Source organism: Ahaetulla prasina, chromosome 3 (assembly GCF_028640845.1).
Source record: "Ahaetulla prasina isolate Xishuangbanna chromosome 3, ASM2864084v1, whole genome shotgun sequence".
Classification (NCBI taxonomy): Eukaryota; Metazoa; Chordata; class Lepidosauria; order Squamata; family Colubridae; genus Ahaetulla; species Ahaetulla prasina.
In genome coordinates this window covers 180,325,166-180,340,290 of record NC_080541.1, presented here as the reverse complement: position 1 = coordinate 180,340,290, position 15,125 = coordinate 180,325,166, and positions in this window count along the sequence as shown.

Below are 15,125 nucleotides of genomic sequence, written 5' to 3'. Positions count from 1 at the left end.
AAAAGAAATGGACGTGTAATTTTATAAACAATGAGTTTTCTATAAAGTTCTGATTTATTTAACTATACTTAGGCTTTCGAGAAAGTTTATTTTTCAATAAACTTTCAATAAACTTTGCAATTTGGAGGACGGTAATGGTACAAATTTTTTATTTTTTTAATTTACATTTATATCCCGCCCTTCTCCGAAGACTCAGGGCGGCTTACAGTGTGTAAGGCAATAGTCTCATTCTATTTGTATATTTACAAAGTCAACTTATTGCCCCCCCCCAACAATCTGGGTCCTCATTTTACCTACCTTATAAAGGATGGAAGGCTGAGTCAACCTTGGACCTGGTGGGACTAGAACCTGCAGTAATTGCAGGCAGCTGTGTTTTAATAACAGGCTTCTTACAGCCTGAGCCACACCGTGGCCCTGATATTGTAAGTTTAATCGGTGACTAAATGCAGAATTTGCCATTAATTTCTCCTGAAAGGGGAAATTCGTAAATATATAAAACAATTCAGTATCAAAAACACTAATCACTTTAAATGAATTCAAGTCCATATGACAACATTGCACAGCATTCTAGAAACTTACTGACGTACAGAATTCTCAGAGTTTCATCATTTTTGTAAATGGAATAACAGGTGAGATTCTCAACAAGTGAAATCATAATCTTTCTAACTTTTAAAAAATGTTTATTGAATTTTTGGGGGAAAACCCCTATAGATAAGAAATAAGTCAAAAAGAAAAAAAATTGAAAGCAAAATAAAAAGAAAACGACTTCCGACTTTCTTTAGATATAGATAAAAAATACATCAAATTCTAAAGTTTATAGCCTACCTTATTTTTATAATTCCATATAACTTTAGTCATAAAATCCCAAAGTCAGAATTCATTTCTCAGTTCCAGAATTGATCTCCAAACAGAGATAAAATTATGGTAGTCAAAAGTTTTTCTTTAATCAGAGTGTCAATTTCACCTTCTCTGCCATAGTCTGACATGTTCATCTTCAATTTTCATCTCCAGTAAATGAGGACGTCTTTGCAATAATATGATTATTTGTACCCATTTCCACATCAGATTCAGTTCTATCGTTTTCAAAATTATAATTGTCAAATTTAAATCTTTTCATTATCTGAGCATAAGAAAATCAATGATATATACTATAAAACTTAATCCCAAATCTCTTGTTTTTAATCTAAGATATCCTTGAGAGAAAAACTACACTAGCATAAGTTAACCATTTTTGTTTTAACTATCATTTCTCTTTTTTAAAAAAGCATCATCAAGTCATCAGCAAATGCCTTTAATTTATGTTTCTTAATCTTTATTTCCACAGTTCTTCCATCTTATATGTCTAGTCAATATTTCAAGAATTAAGATAAACAGGATAAGATACATCCCTATGTTGTCCATTTTTGTATCTCACAGGTTTTTGTTAGTTAGATCTTTATTGACAATTTGTGCTTTTTATGAAGTGTAAATCAGGGGCAGTTAAGAAATATGGAGTATAAATAAATTATCTCCAAAATTCATATAGGTAGTCTTTGACTTAAAACTACAATAGAGCCTGAATTATGATCATAGGTTGTGGTCATAAGTTGAGGCACCATGTGACTGGTCTCGATTTTACTACATTTTTACAATGGTCATAAGGTGAATCACTGCAGTGGTTAAGCATTGCAGGGTTGTTAAGCAAGTCCAGCATATCCTATAGATATTTTTTGGCAGAAAAGAGCAAAATCCTACAAATTACAATCGTGACACTCCAACCAATCATAAATGAAGGCTGGTTGCCAAATGCAGTCGTGTAACACTGTGCGTTTCTGTGTGGCAATTGTAACTTCAAGATCCGGTTGTAAATAGATTTTTTTGAAGCTTGTCCTTTTGAGTTCACTATTATGTTGTATAAAATAATACTTGAAAACTCTCCTTGCATCCCAAACCATTCTTACATCTGTACCTTCTTACAACTATTCGTCTAATTCCCTAAATATTTTCTGGAAAAAAATCTGGTGTAATTCTTTCTGCAGGTTGTTCTAATGATCCCCTCCTCCCTTGTCCTGTTTTAGCCACTTTTCTGGTAATTGTCAGACCTTTTGTTTAATTCTATTCCAATATTTTTCAAAGCACCATCACAAAAATTTAACCTTTCAAAATTACTGTCCTCTTTAAACTTCTTTTATTATTACTGTCTCTTAAACTTCCTTATAACTAATTCTTATTAAGCTGTTTGTTGAACATTTAAACCTCTTAAAGCAGGGGTCTCCGACCTTGATCCCTTTAAGACTTGTGGACTTCAACTCCCAGAGTTCCTCAGCCAGCTTTGCTGGCTGAGGGACTATGGGAGTTGAAGTCCAAAGTCTTAAAGGGACCAAGGTTGGCGACCCCTATCTTAAAGCCTTTTTCCTCTTCTTTAATCCAGGAAGACAGTTGATTCACCAAGTATATTTCTTTTATCCTCCTGCTCAGAAAATCCCTCTTTAGTTGTAAATTGATTATATCCAATAGTGATTAAGAAAGTGATAGTTTTGCCAATCTTGTGTACTTATAGGCTGCATTTTGGCTGTGAGTTTGATTGAAATCCCTCCGGCCACTCAATTTATGAGTTGACTGCAAAACTTCAGTTCCTGCAGATTCCTCTCAGGGAGAAGCTATTCAGAGTGCAAATGGATGATCTCATATTCTCTACTTGTCTGGAGAGAGTAGACCAGTTAGATTCACCATAATCTCTACCGCAATGCTGTCGCTGCACCTTCAGGAACATGTAGTCTACCATAGAACCTCACTTGGGAATCAAAAAAAATAAATTATTTGTGACATTATCTCATGCAGGATTCTCAGCAGGTGGCAGCATCTGACCAATCTTGCCTGATCTCAGAAAAGTTAAGCAGCATCAGATCAAAGTTACATTTTATTTATATATCAAATTTGGACATTGAAAATCTCAGAGTGATTCTGATGAGCAACAGTTTGGAAATCCCAGGACTGTGAGCTGGACTAGCAAGTAAATAAGGCTGTGTGATTCTCTCTCTTTATTGGAGGAAGGCAATACCAAACTTCAAAATTACTTAGACATCTCCATCTAGTCATCAGGAGTTGAGTTATTCAAGCAATAGAATTATATTACTGGCAAATGTCCTTGATGGTCCCAATGGCTGATAAACACAGTCAAGCCATTAGAATGTTCTTTAAGCAATACATTTTTATTATCTAGAGCAGGACTGTCAAACTTGCGGCCCAAGGGCCATATGCGTCACACGTTGGCCATGCCTGATTTAGCGAAGGGGGGGAAAGTCCCAATACGTCACATGACAATGATGCAATGACAAGAGTTTGACACCCCTGATCTAGAGGGACAATAAGTAGATCAGTAACTAGCAGCACCTTTTAGTCATTTAATTGTCTTTTGTGCCCAATAGTTAGCGGCAGTGCTACAGTAGGTTCTGAATATTGAGAGAAAAAGGAAAAAAAACTTGTATTGTCAACAATTATTCTTTCTGGCAGTTGTGATGGATTGATGAGTAGCATCAACACAATTTACAAATAATTGGTTTGTAAATTGCACCTGCCCAGTTAGCAGCTGCTAACTTGTATCTGCTAATGCCTCACTCTTATTGCTAATCATAAAAAGCTCCCTCTTTTGTCATTTATGATGATGGCCAAGAATTGTTCTTTCCATCACAACATCTCCTCTATTTTTTTTAAATGGGAGGAAATTTTTCTTCAGTTTGCTGATTTGTCTCTCTCTCTCTCTCTCTTTTTAGCTGCTTAGCGGAGAGAGAAAAGTTGCATGGGATAAGGGTGCAATATAGCAAAAAAAACTGGGTGGTTGTTTTTTCCTACTCTGAGAAACTATTTAGGATCTATATAGTATGTGAGTTCTAAATATTAGGAAAAATACCAATATTTTGCTATTATTTTTCAATGCCTGCTTTAGGGAAACGTGCTTTGTCTCATGCTTTTTATTATTAAAAAGAATGGATGAGAGCTTCATGCATAGGTACTTCATTAGCTACAGAGCAGCTTTATTTGAACATCGTGCAAAGCTGAGTTTGTAAGGAGGAGACGGTTGCCTAAAAAGGGAAATAAAATAGTACATGACAGAAAGAATGGGGATAGTGGTAAAGTACAGCCTCGTTTAATTTAACTTAAGTTTACGAACATAATGACTGTGCCACACAAGCTAAAGAGATGCAGTAATGCCTTTGAGTAAATTGATGGCCATCGTTATAATAATTCCTTACAATTTTCCTTCCTGGCTTTTAATAAACTATAGCAAGTTGCTTTTAAACTGTTTCAAGGATTATGTTTGATGTTGCTGGTCACTTCTGAACACTTCAGTCTATGCATATGTTTTTTACTATTTAAAATCAACTTTAGCTTCTGTCTGGAAAGGAAGCATGTAACAAAATCCACACTCCACACAAGTGCACACACACCCACACCCACACATGCCACTAAAAACGCTAGAAGGATTTTCGTTGCACCTGTTTGCACTAACCAATTTTATTAATGGCCTAAGCATTTGTGAGCTAGAGCGCTTTATTATATGCATGGTAGTTTTGGCTAGTACTGCGTTTGTCAACCTTAGCAACTTTTAAGAAGTGTATACTTCAGTTTCTAGCCAGTATGCTGTGGGAAGTTGAAATCCACACATCTGGGAGCTGGTCCATACATGTTAAAGTTGCCAGTGTTGAGAAACATTGCTATAGCTTAACATGATTCTCCTACAATGTCTAAAAAAACATAGAAGCCTATTGAAAAAGACTAAGGGGAGTAGAAGGTCTGTTTTTTGCCCTGTTCTATTTCCAATGGGATATCAGCCTAAATTACGGGGCGCTTGAACTATACATTCTGTCTGGGACAAGCTGTAGGTATAAAGCAAAAACATAATAGTAGCATTCTCTGAAAACTGCAATGTGAGGAATTGAAGACACATGCAACTCCAATCACAGTAATAAGCTTTGTATGTACCCGATACAGATATGAATATAATACAGATACATACAATGGATGTAAAAGATGCATGAATCAGAACATCCCAGGTGCATTAATATCTACTTCCATACAAGCATTCCCCCCGCTCACAGAAGAAAAGACAGGTCTTGGATATCTTAAATATCTTAGATATTTTTTGAAAAAAGCCTAGCACTGATCTCATCTCCATTGTGCTGGCTGGGGAACTTGTGGGAGTTGAAGTCCACACATCTTAAAGTTGCCGAGGTTGAGAAACATTAAGCTACAGTATTAAGTTTGCTTGTCAGTCAGGACCTTGTGCTGAGCCCGTGTGGAGAGCTTCACCTTCTAGAGACAACTTGATTATTGTGATCATAAGCCTCCTTGATCTTTTTCTCAGTGAAATCCACTGACCATTTTCTTAGAGAGGTCCTTTTGGGGCACAGAATTCTGTTCTTCAGAATCAGACCTTGGGGATGGTTTCCTGAATGATAACCAACACAGGATTTCTGATGCCAACCTATTTTTCAATTATGTGGTGACTAACTGGAAATGTGAAACAAGAAAAACAGCAACAAAACCAGCTTTCTCAGTGTTGAGGCCTCCCACACTTGGATAGACAATCTTTGCACAAGCAACAACTGGTCACACGGAGAGTCCCTTTCACACTTCAAGAGAATTTTTTCATCACAGGCAGATATTTTCGAGCAGGTTGCCTCGTGTGATTCATCCTGTGGTGAGATGAACAGAGTTTTTCTTTAACGCCAGTTATTATGGTAATCTGGATCTCGCTTTTCCACAATTACAAGTTTTGCCACAGCTTCCAGCCTATGAGTGATTTACAGTCCTGCTTTTGCCCTTGTGCCACAAGCTAAAAAGTAGGAGAAAATGGTAATCAGTATCAATTGCTTCTCGTTTTCCTTTTGATGAAAATATTTCTGGCTTGTCTTCCTAAACGGTATCTAGCTGGGAAAGTAGGCAGGCTGTGATACATTTCGTGGAGAAGGAGAATATGCAGGCTGGCTTGAGAGAGAGGGTTTCTTTCAGACTACATTGTAAGGCCCATTAAATGCTTGCGTACTTTGAGGGATTGATCTTATTAATTGTGTAGCTGGGGTTTTTTTGTTTTTTTTTAAAGTTTTGCCCAGTTATTTTGCACATGAAAGAGCAGCTGGTACCCAGAGAGCTAGGGGTAGCCATTCATTGGCCACTGGCTTTCCATCCCTCTGACTGAGAGCACTTGTCCCTGGCTTTCTTTGATCAGCTACGCTGAGGAATAATGCTAAATAGAAAGGAGAACAAAAGGAGCAGCTTGGAGAGGCTCCCATTTGTAATTCAAAAAGCGGGCTTGGAAATTCGCATTCCTGGTTCTTCCAACCCTGTTGTGGGGGGCGGGAGGGAAGGGGGTCAGAAAACAGGATTTCACCATCTCTAATGGTGGCTGAATCCACAAACATAAGGAGACTGGCTAGCAAAAAATGACTGCACACATTCACTCCTCACTCCTCAAATACTAAATCGGAAAGTGGGAGCTGATTTTTGAAACTGTCTAAATGAACAGAACTAATGCATGGTAGTTAGTGGAAGTAGGAAGTAGGTTAATCTATCCTCCAGTGTGGGGTCCCACCGATTCCCAAGTTGGGCAATCATCTTGCTTCCAAAAAGAAAGAAGAATCATAGACTCGCACTGAGTCTGTTCAGTGGTAGGTGACTTACAAGGCATAGACAGAGGCAGTCCTCTTGCCCCCAACCGAGCTGCTTTTCTGCCAATTTTAAAAGAACAACCCTGAAGGCAATTTCATCGTTCTTATCCCAGTGACATGAACCTGCTTGTAAAGCACCAGCCTAAGCTAGGACTTGCAAAGGGAATGAAAACTGATCCATGCTCTAAAAGCATACAAAATCTCTCTCTCTCTCTCTCTCACACACACACACAGGGGGGGGGGGAGTGTGTTTATATTGTACTTGCCACATGGTGGCTTGATTTTTGTCCGTGGAAGGTTTGGATGGACAAAGTTGTCCAAGCCATGACATAACAGTGTTTTTATGTTGAGAGCTTTTAGCAGGGGGACTGGTTTCTGCTAAACTTATTCCTATGGGTCTAAAAGCTGTCTTGAAGTGTGAAAAATCCATGATGGCTTTATTTCCCCTGGATTGGCATAATATTGGGACGGATTTTGAAACAGTAAATTTTGGTCTCATAGTGTCTCAGAATCCATTCTTCCACCTCACTGCTACACCTTTCCTAAACAAGGCAGCATATTTATTTTATTTTATTTTATTTTATATTTTATTTTATTTTATTATTTTAGCACACCCAGCCACACACACACATTTGGATGACTTTTCATATGTAGGTTTAACAATGTATCATTGTATGTGTAAGATCCCACATGGATAAGTTGCTCTTGCTTAAAGCTCACTGTGGCACTAACTCTATTAAGATTTATAAATGAGCTCTTCTAACAGCAATATTAGAATTTAAGAATCATTTTTAGGTGTCAATTTTTGTTTACTTGCCATGGAAACTTAGAACATTAACTGACTACATTCAGTCCATTCATACATTACCCTGCATTCATTTTGGATTTCTCTCCCCGCACAATGTGCTCAGTTCCAACATTACCTGTTCAGCTTCATTCATCAGTAATATAAAACTATTCATTAGGTTCAAAGAACAAAGTACTGCCTTAATATCTCTGTTGGCTTCTAGCTAAGGAGGCGGCCACCTTAATCCTATAGACCTAGGGGTCGACTCAGCTAATTGCTTCTACTCCCATACTAGCAGATCCAATCCTTCCCTGGTAGGCACTTTGCCAAATTCATGCAAATATTTTCTTTCCAAATTACTGCAATCACTAGAATCATTGCTTGGCCATGACTGTAATTGCTCAATCCATGTTACAGGTTTTGTTTAGGCACCTAGGAATAACTAGAACAAACCTGTGTGGGTACAAATTGGCTGTGGTTCCTTTGCTGATCAACATCTTACTTTCTAGGTGATTTGGTCCTTCCTTGGGAAGGAGGGATTGAGAGAGTCCTTGTGGGGCCACTGTGAGGATAGTGAAACACACCTGTTGATTAAAGTCACTTGGATCCATTTAGATTGTCGGTGCTGGTCTTGTGCAAATGACTGGAACTGAGTCTTGTCCAGTTATCTGGGCTGAGTTTGACTTGGCTACTCCTAATGAAGTGGGCAGGATCCTTGGGTGGTTGAGTTCTGCTCTCAGTGGCCAATCTATTTCCTTCCTGGTTAGTCAAAACCTCCTAGGAGGTAACATGTAGCTGGGTCCACGTAGTAGTAAATGCTTCTTTGCAGCAGGGAGCAGTTATATGTGCTCTGATGGAGGTGGTAGTCTCTTCCTTCCTCAAGAGATCATTCCTCAACATGGAAATACTGAACATTTTTCGTCCAGTCTGCAACTTTCCTTTTTGGCCCTAATTGATCTTGGACTTTCTATACCATTGTTCATGGCATCCTTCTGGCCCTGATAGGAAGTGATTCTCCTTCCTCCAAGACCAGTTCAAGTTTGTGTTGGCAGGGGGCTTTGGGTGCGGCAGATAATGTTTAGCTCTAGGCTCTGCTTTATGAGGAGCCACAGCGTTCCTTTCTCTCTCCACTCCTATTTGACATCTACATGAAACCACTGGATGAGGTGATATGTTGGCACGGGGTCAAGAATCAGTATGCTGATGATACTCAGTTCTACATGTCTGCCCTGGGCCATCCAAGGGATGCTGTGGAGGTACTTTCCCAGTGCCTGGAAGTGATACAGGTCTGGATAGGAAGAACCAGCTTCAACTCAATCCCGACAAGACCAAGTAGGTGTGAGGTTTTGGGCCACTTGTATCTCATGGTTTGCCATATTTAACTCTGTCTGACATTACACCCCTGCAATCAGAGTTGGTGCACAATCTGGATGTTTTCCTGGCATCTGGGCTCCTGTCTAAAGAGCAAGTGGCAGCCATGGCTTTGCAAATGCATTTTTTAGTTGTACCTTTTTTTTAGATTGACAGACATGGCTCCCATTTCTTCATGCCTCAGTCACCTCCCAACTGAACTATTGCAACCTGGTGTACATGGAGCTGCCCTTGAAGATCCTTTGGAGGCTGAAGCTGGTCCACAATGCAGTGGCACGGGCAGTAGCAAGTGTATTACAGTACACTTATGTAATACTACTGCTACATGAGCTGCATAGGCTCCCAGTGGGATTTCAGGTGCAATTCAGGGTGCTTGTCATCACATTTAAGCCCTTCATAGCATGGGGCCAGGTTATTTGTGGAAATATCTCTCTCTAATGATTTCTGCCTACCACACTAGATCTGGGAGCATACACTCTGAATCCCCTCAGTGAAATAGTCTTGTCTGATGGGGCCTCAGAAATGTGCCTTCTCTGTTGTAGCACCTGCCTTATGGAACAGATATAGCTAGACTTGACTTTGTTGGCCTTCATGAAATCAGCAAAGTTGGGCCCAGGATGCTGATTGAGTCAGCATGGTATGGTAATGAATGGAAGTTTTATTGCAATTTCAATATTGTTTTTAACAGGCTTTTTTTCTTCTTTGCTCAGTTGATTTAACTATTTTGTGATTTTGATTCTTGTTTGCTATTCAGAGTTGCTTCTGGTAGATGAGCAACTATATAAGTTTGTTTACTAATAAATCTCAGCCTAACCCGCAAGGTTTATAAATCATGGATTAGGGTGTAGTGTGGCATATGAACAAAGCTGCTGTGTTGTTGTTGTATTAGCAAAGTATGGTCAAAATAAATACAGGTAGTCCTTGTTAAGCAACCACAATTGGGACTGGCAACTGGGTCATTAAGTAAAGTGCTTGCAAAGTGAAACTGCAACTGTGCAGTAAAATTGCATCTTACCTCAGTTTTCCTTTCCTTTCCTTTCCTTTATTTATTTATTTTTATTTTTATTTCTTTTATTTATTTGTCATAACAGTATATGTAAGCATAAGCATGAAATAACTATACGATATATAAGCATATATATAAGCATAAGGATAAAAAAAACCTATACGAATTGGATACAATCAAAGGGGACATTGGGACAGGAACGGTAGGCATGTTGGTGCTCTTATGCACGCGCCTTACAGACCTCTCAGGAATGGGGTGAGGTCAGTAGTAGATAGTTTTTGATTAAAGTTTTGGGGATTTTGGGAAGAGACCACAGAGTCAGGTAGTGTATTCTAAGTATTAATTTACATTAATTAATTTACAGGCCTGAAAAGTTTCTGAATGTTAGGACTACTTGTAAAGTTACTTTTTTCATTACCATCGAAACTGTGAACAGCCACTAAAGGAGGATCGCTTGCATGATGGCTTACACGATGCAAGAGCCCCACAGAAACTGCCTATAATTCGTGGGAAGCTTTTGCTGCTACAAGGGCTGCTACCCCTGGTGCCTTAAGAGTTGCTCTGTCCTCTGCAACCTTCCTCCCATTGCCAATCCAGCATAGAAATAAGATTGGGGAGGAGAAAATCATGCCAGTTGGCCTCTCCGAAAGAAATAAGTTTGAAAGCATCCTTCCTGTCCTTCCATCACAAAAGATGCTACAGTAATGCTCTTTTGGCTGGTCCTCTCACTAGGGGTGACGTTTCCTGTTCTTTGTTTTCACTGCAGGGCCAACAGCACATAAGGGGGACCAGAACTGACCGTGTGATGATTTAGCAGCTCAGTCACCTTGAGATTGCCTCATCTCCACAATTTGTCTGTCTTGCTCTTGGTTTATTTGTACCAATCATTCCAGCCTTGGCCTTGGTGTAGAAACCTGCAAGCCTTCCTGCCAAGAAACCTTCCCTCCAGAGATGGGGTCTGTTACAGAGACATCTTCTTTAAAGCAGAAAAAGGACTTGGCTTAACTGAGCACTTTTGCTTTGAAGCTATTCTTTTGCCTGTTTATTAAAACTCTGTTGGTCGCTTCTTCCCTTACGTTTCCAAAGCAGGCAAGTGATTTGAAAGTCTGGAATCCTCCCCTGCACTGTCCCCATCATCCACCCCAATGCCATCAGCACCATCTGATTGCCAATGCTATGTGATTGCATTAGCAGTTATTTGATGCTGCCAGGAGAGAATTTAGCTTTCCCACTGGATATATGTTCTGAGCACAACAGTATGACCTGCCCCACTACTAATAGCAGTAATGGAACAGTTTCCTCTCCCTAATGCTGGCTGATCCAGTGTCATTATCATGCTCCAGGACCAGAAATGCCAACTTTTAAAATATCAGAATGCTAAATGCAAAACTTTTTGAGAAAAAACTAGTTTCTGATTTACCAATCTATTGACATAAGCCTTTGGAATCAGTGGTAAGGAGGAGGTAAGTTCCATAGATTCTGGGTGATTTGTAACAGATTGACAAAGACTCCAATTGTTTAATAACAGCAGCAAATAGAGAGAAAAATCCCCCCTGCCTTTTTACAAGTGGAATTAACAGAATGGGTTTTTTGGGGGAAGGGTTGCAAGCGCCATTTAATTTTGATGCTGAAGACAACTGTCTGAGTGCAACATTTATTTATTCTAATTTGTGTTTCATACCAGACTCCATTGGGTGGATTTCTAGTTTCCATTTTTAAAAGTCCAGGTTTGATTTAGAGACAAAGTTGAAAAAGATTATCACACAATTCTTTGGGATTCATGAAAAATTGACGTATTTATTGTAACATTAAAATATTGTCTTTGATAATTTCAAGGAGAAAATCCCCCTTATATCGTCTAACAGATGCTAGAGCTTGGATATTTTCCTGACTAATAATTTTACTGGCTCATGTAATCTGTAGATTAAGTATTAGAATTAATACCATGAAACAGTTTTTTGAATAGCAGCAAAATTTGCCTTTCCTTTATGAATATTCTTGGAGTAGTACAAAAAGCTTAAATAACTTTTTAATGGTTTAAAATGAATTGTGTCTAAATGTTTTAGAGTGGGTTTACAGGAAAGCTGTTTGACAATAGTGAGAGTACACTAAGGAGGTTCTCATCTGGAATGCAAATGGTTTAAAGTACATTTTGAACAGATTAAATCTCCCAATTCTTGCTCCTTTTTTTGTGGAGTTCTATAACCCATTTGGTTTTGTTACTTACTGTGAGAACTATCACCAAATTTTGATTCCAAGTGTAATAGATTTATAGCTTACCCCAATCTAATTCTATAAGGTAATGAGTAGGACATTAATATGTGGTAGAACAGTCCTTCTGCGTTTGCAGGGGTTTGGGGTGGGGGAATCATCCTAACCTGTGAAGCTGTAGGGTTTTGTCCCACGGTCCTGTCCTGATGGCAATCTCTTCCAAATTCTACTTTAAACAGGATTTAGAGAAATTAGATCACATACTTGTTTAAAGGAAGAAGTAACACACACAAATAAGTGTGTTTCTATGTTGTAGAGTTCCACATGAAAGAAGAAGGGTGAACAAAAAGCAAAAAAAAAAAAGGGTAGTGCACGAAAGAAAATGTATTGTTATAATGATAGGTATGATGGAATATATATAGAAAATAAGGGATAATGGGACAAAAAGATAAGTATAAGTAAAGAAAATGAGAGGGGGAAAATGTAAATAATAGAGGAATACGGATACGAAGCTGATGTAAAGAAGGAGTATATGTTTTATTAGTGTTTGTTATGTCTTGTTTTTTTTAAAAAAATAAAAAGTATTTGAAAAAGAAAGAAAGAAAAAAGGTAAATAAAAAGGAAAGAAAGAAAGAAAGAAAGAAAGAAAGAAAGAAAGAAAGAAAGAAAGAAAGAAAGAAAGAGAAAGAAGGAAGTAGCATGTGGGAGGGAGCATATACATTTTAGCTACAATCAGGATTTTCCAATACATCTGACATTATTGCCAGATGTAGTTGGAGACTGAAGACTTCCAGAATATCCCATAACGAGGTTGTTGTTTTTTTAATTTGCATTTATATCCCACCCTTCTCCGAAGACTCAGGGCGGCTTACACTATGTTAGCAATAGTCTTCATTCTATTTGTATATTTATATACAAAGTCAATTTATTGCCCCCAACAATCTGGGTCCTCATTTTACCTACCTTATAAAAGATGGAAGGTTGTAAAGGATGGAAGGAGTTATAATTATATTATAAAGGATGGAAGGAGTTATCTGAAGTAGTGAACAATCTGAAATCACAAGTAGCCCCTAGGCCAAATCTAGGCAGTTTCATTAAAACTAAATTAAATGAAATCACATTGTTGTTGTTGTTTTTCCCCTGGCTACATCTCTCTACTTTGGGGGATGCAGTCCCTGACATGCCATTCAAAATCTGTGTGAGGCCTTTGGCCTCCTGGCCCAGAGCCTGCTTAGAGAAAGTGGATTTATTTATTTCTACCTAGAAATATTGCTTTGGAATTTTTTCTCCACTTGTGATGCAACCTGATGGCAGGAGCTGCTGATATCTCTCCCTTATACTTCCATTTTCCTGTATTCTTTGTCTAATCTTAACCCCTTCACATCCTTAGCTCAGATCCCAAGATGCCTTTAGAAAGTTAACAAAGTTGTCTGAGGGCAATTCCCCCTTTCTTGGTCTCCTGATGGCACTAGATTTTTTTCAACACCCTTCTAGGATGGGTCCTAAATCCAGGGTATAATTAATTGATGCCCATTCTTCTTCTGAATGGCGTTGTCTAACTTGTTTGTTTTCACTCCTTAGACTAGGAGGAGCGGGTAAATTCCTCACTGTATCCTTGGGATCCATTGATAGTTCCTGCTTGCTGGCTGGCTTGCCTGCCTGTTTCATTGGGGTTTGGCAAGAAAATGACTTTTGGCCATTAATGGTTGAGACAGGAGTTTAAAAGTATTTAAGGGAGACTTTCCATAATTTGCCTGCAGCTTTGCTCTGTGAAAGTGCCGAGAGCCATGCGGCGAAGACACCCAAATCAGTGCCAGGATTTTGTTTTGTTTTGTTTTTGCGGTTGTTTTGTTCTATAATAGTTGGATGTCAATGTTCCATTGCAAACTAAGGTATTTATAGCAAGGCAGTTCTCCTTAGCACAATGTTTTCATACTTGGCAATTTTAAGATGTGTCGACTTCAACTCCCAAAATTCCTCAGCCAGCATATAGAACTTGGCAGAACTCCATTCCCTCCCCCCCTATTGTGAAACTGGTTCACTTTAAATTGTTTGGTTTTGTTGCAAAGGACTAACACAGCTACCTCACCGGACTCCTTCGTTTTGTTTTCGTTTGCTAGGTTCTGGTCCAATAATCGTTGCTCTCGAAGCATAGTGGAAATTGAATACAATGAGGTTATCTGAAAGTAAGCCCTGTTGAAGTGACACGTAACAAAGGGTGGGCAGGCATAGGTTCACACATTTTAAAAGCCTCCATATAGATACATAAACATGTACAGAAGCAAAACAAGCCACAGATCTACAATTTTAGCAACCTACATCTAAAGGGGTTGCACCATAAATAACACAGATGAAAAGACAATCTGTTACATTGCAAGCTCGCCAGCATGCCTAGATCCATCATGTACCCAACAAAATATTTTTAAATGTTTGCTCTGCTCTGAGGATAAAAGGAGTAGAGGGAGGTACAGTATACTCTCTCTCTCTTGCTATCATGGAAAAATGCCAAGGAATTCACATTCTCAACATATTGTTGCTGTTGTGAAGAAACACCTGTGGAGTATGCTTGTACAATGCCTAAACAAGTGGCAAATGGTGTGTGCATTGCTACTGTCACTTCATTATTATTGTTTATTTCTTTAAAATATTTAAACCTAAATAATGCATTTTATTCCTTGTCTCTAAAATGTATTAGGACTGACTCCTAAGTGATCTCTGTGTTTTTATTGGCATATAGTATAAGATCAAAACTGATTATTATATAATCTGGAACAAATGGTATGAATGGTTTAAGATTAAAAATAAAGGAACAAAATAAAGGGGAGAAATTAGAATTGTACAATATGTAAATAATAGATATATAAGAATGTAGAAAAATAAAGCTATTATTAGTATTAGATAATTTAATGTAAATAAAGAACATGGGATAAGAAAGAAAATAAAATAATAAATGAGAAATGGGGGGAAAGATATAAAAGCGAAAGAAGACTGCTAAAAATGTTGTTTAAAAATAGGAGATATTTATATGTTATATGTTGTGTGTTTGTCAGATTGTGTATCACAATAAAATAATTTTTAAAAAACCAAAAAAAAAAACCCTGAA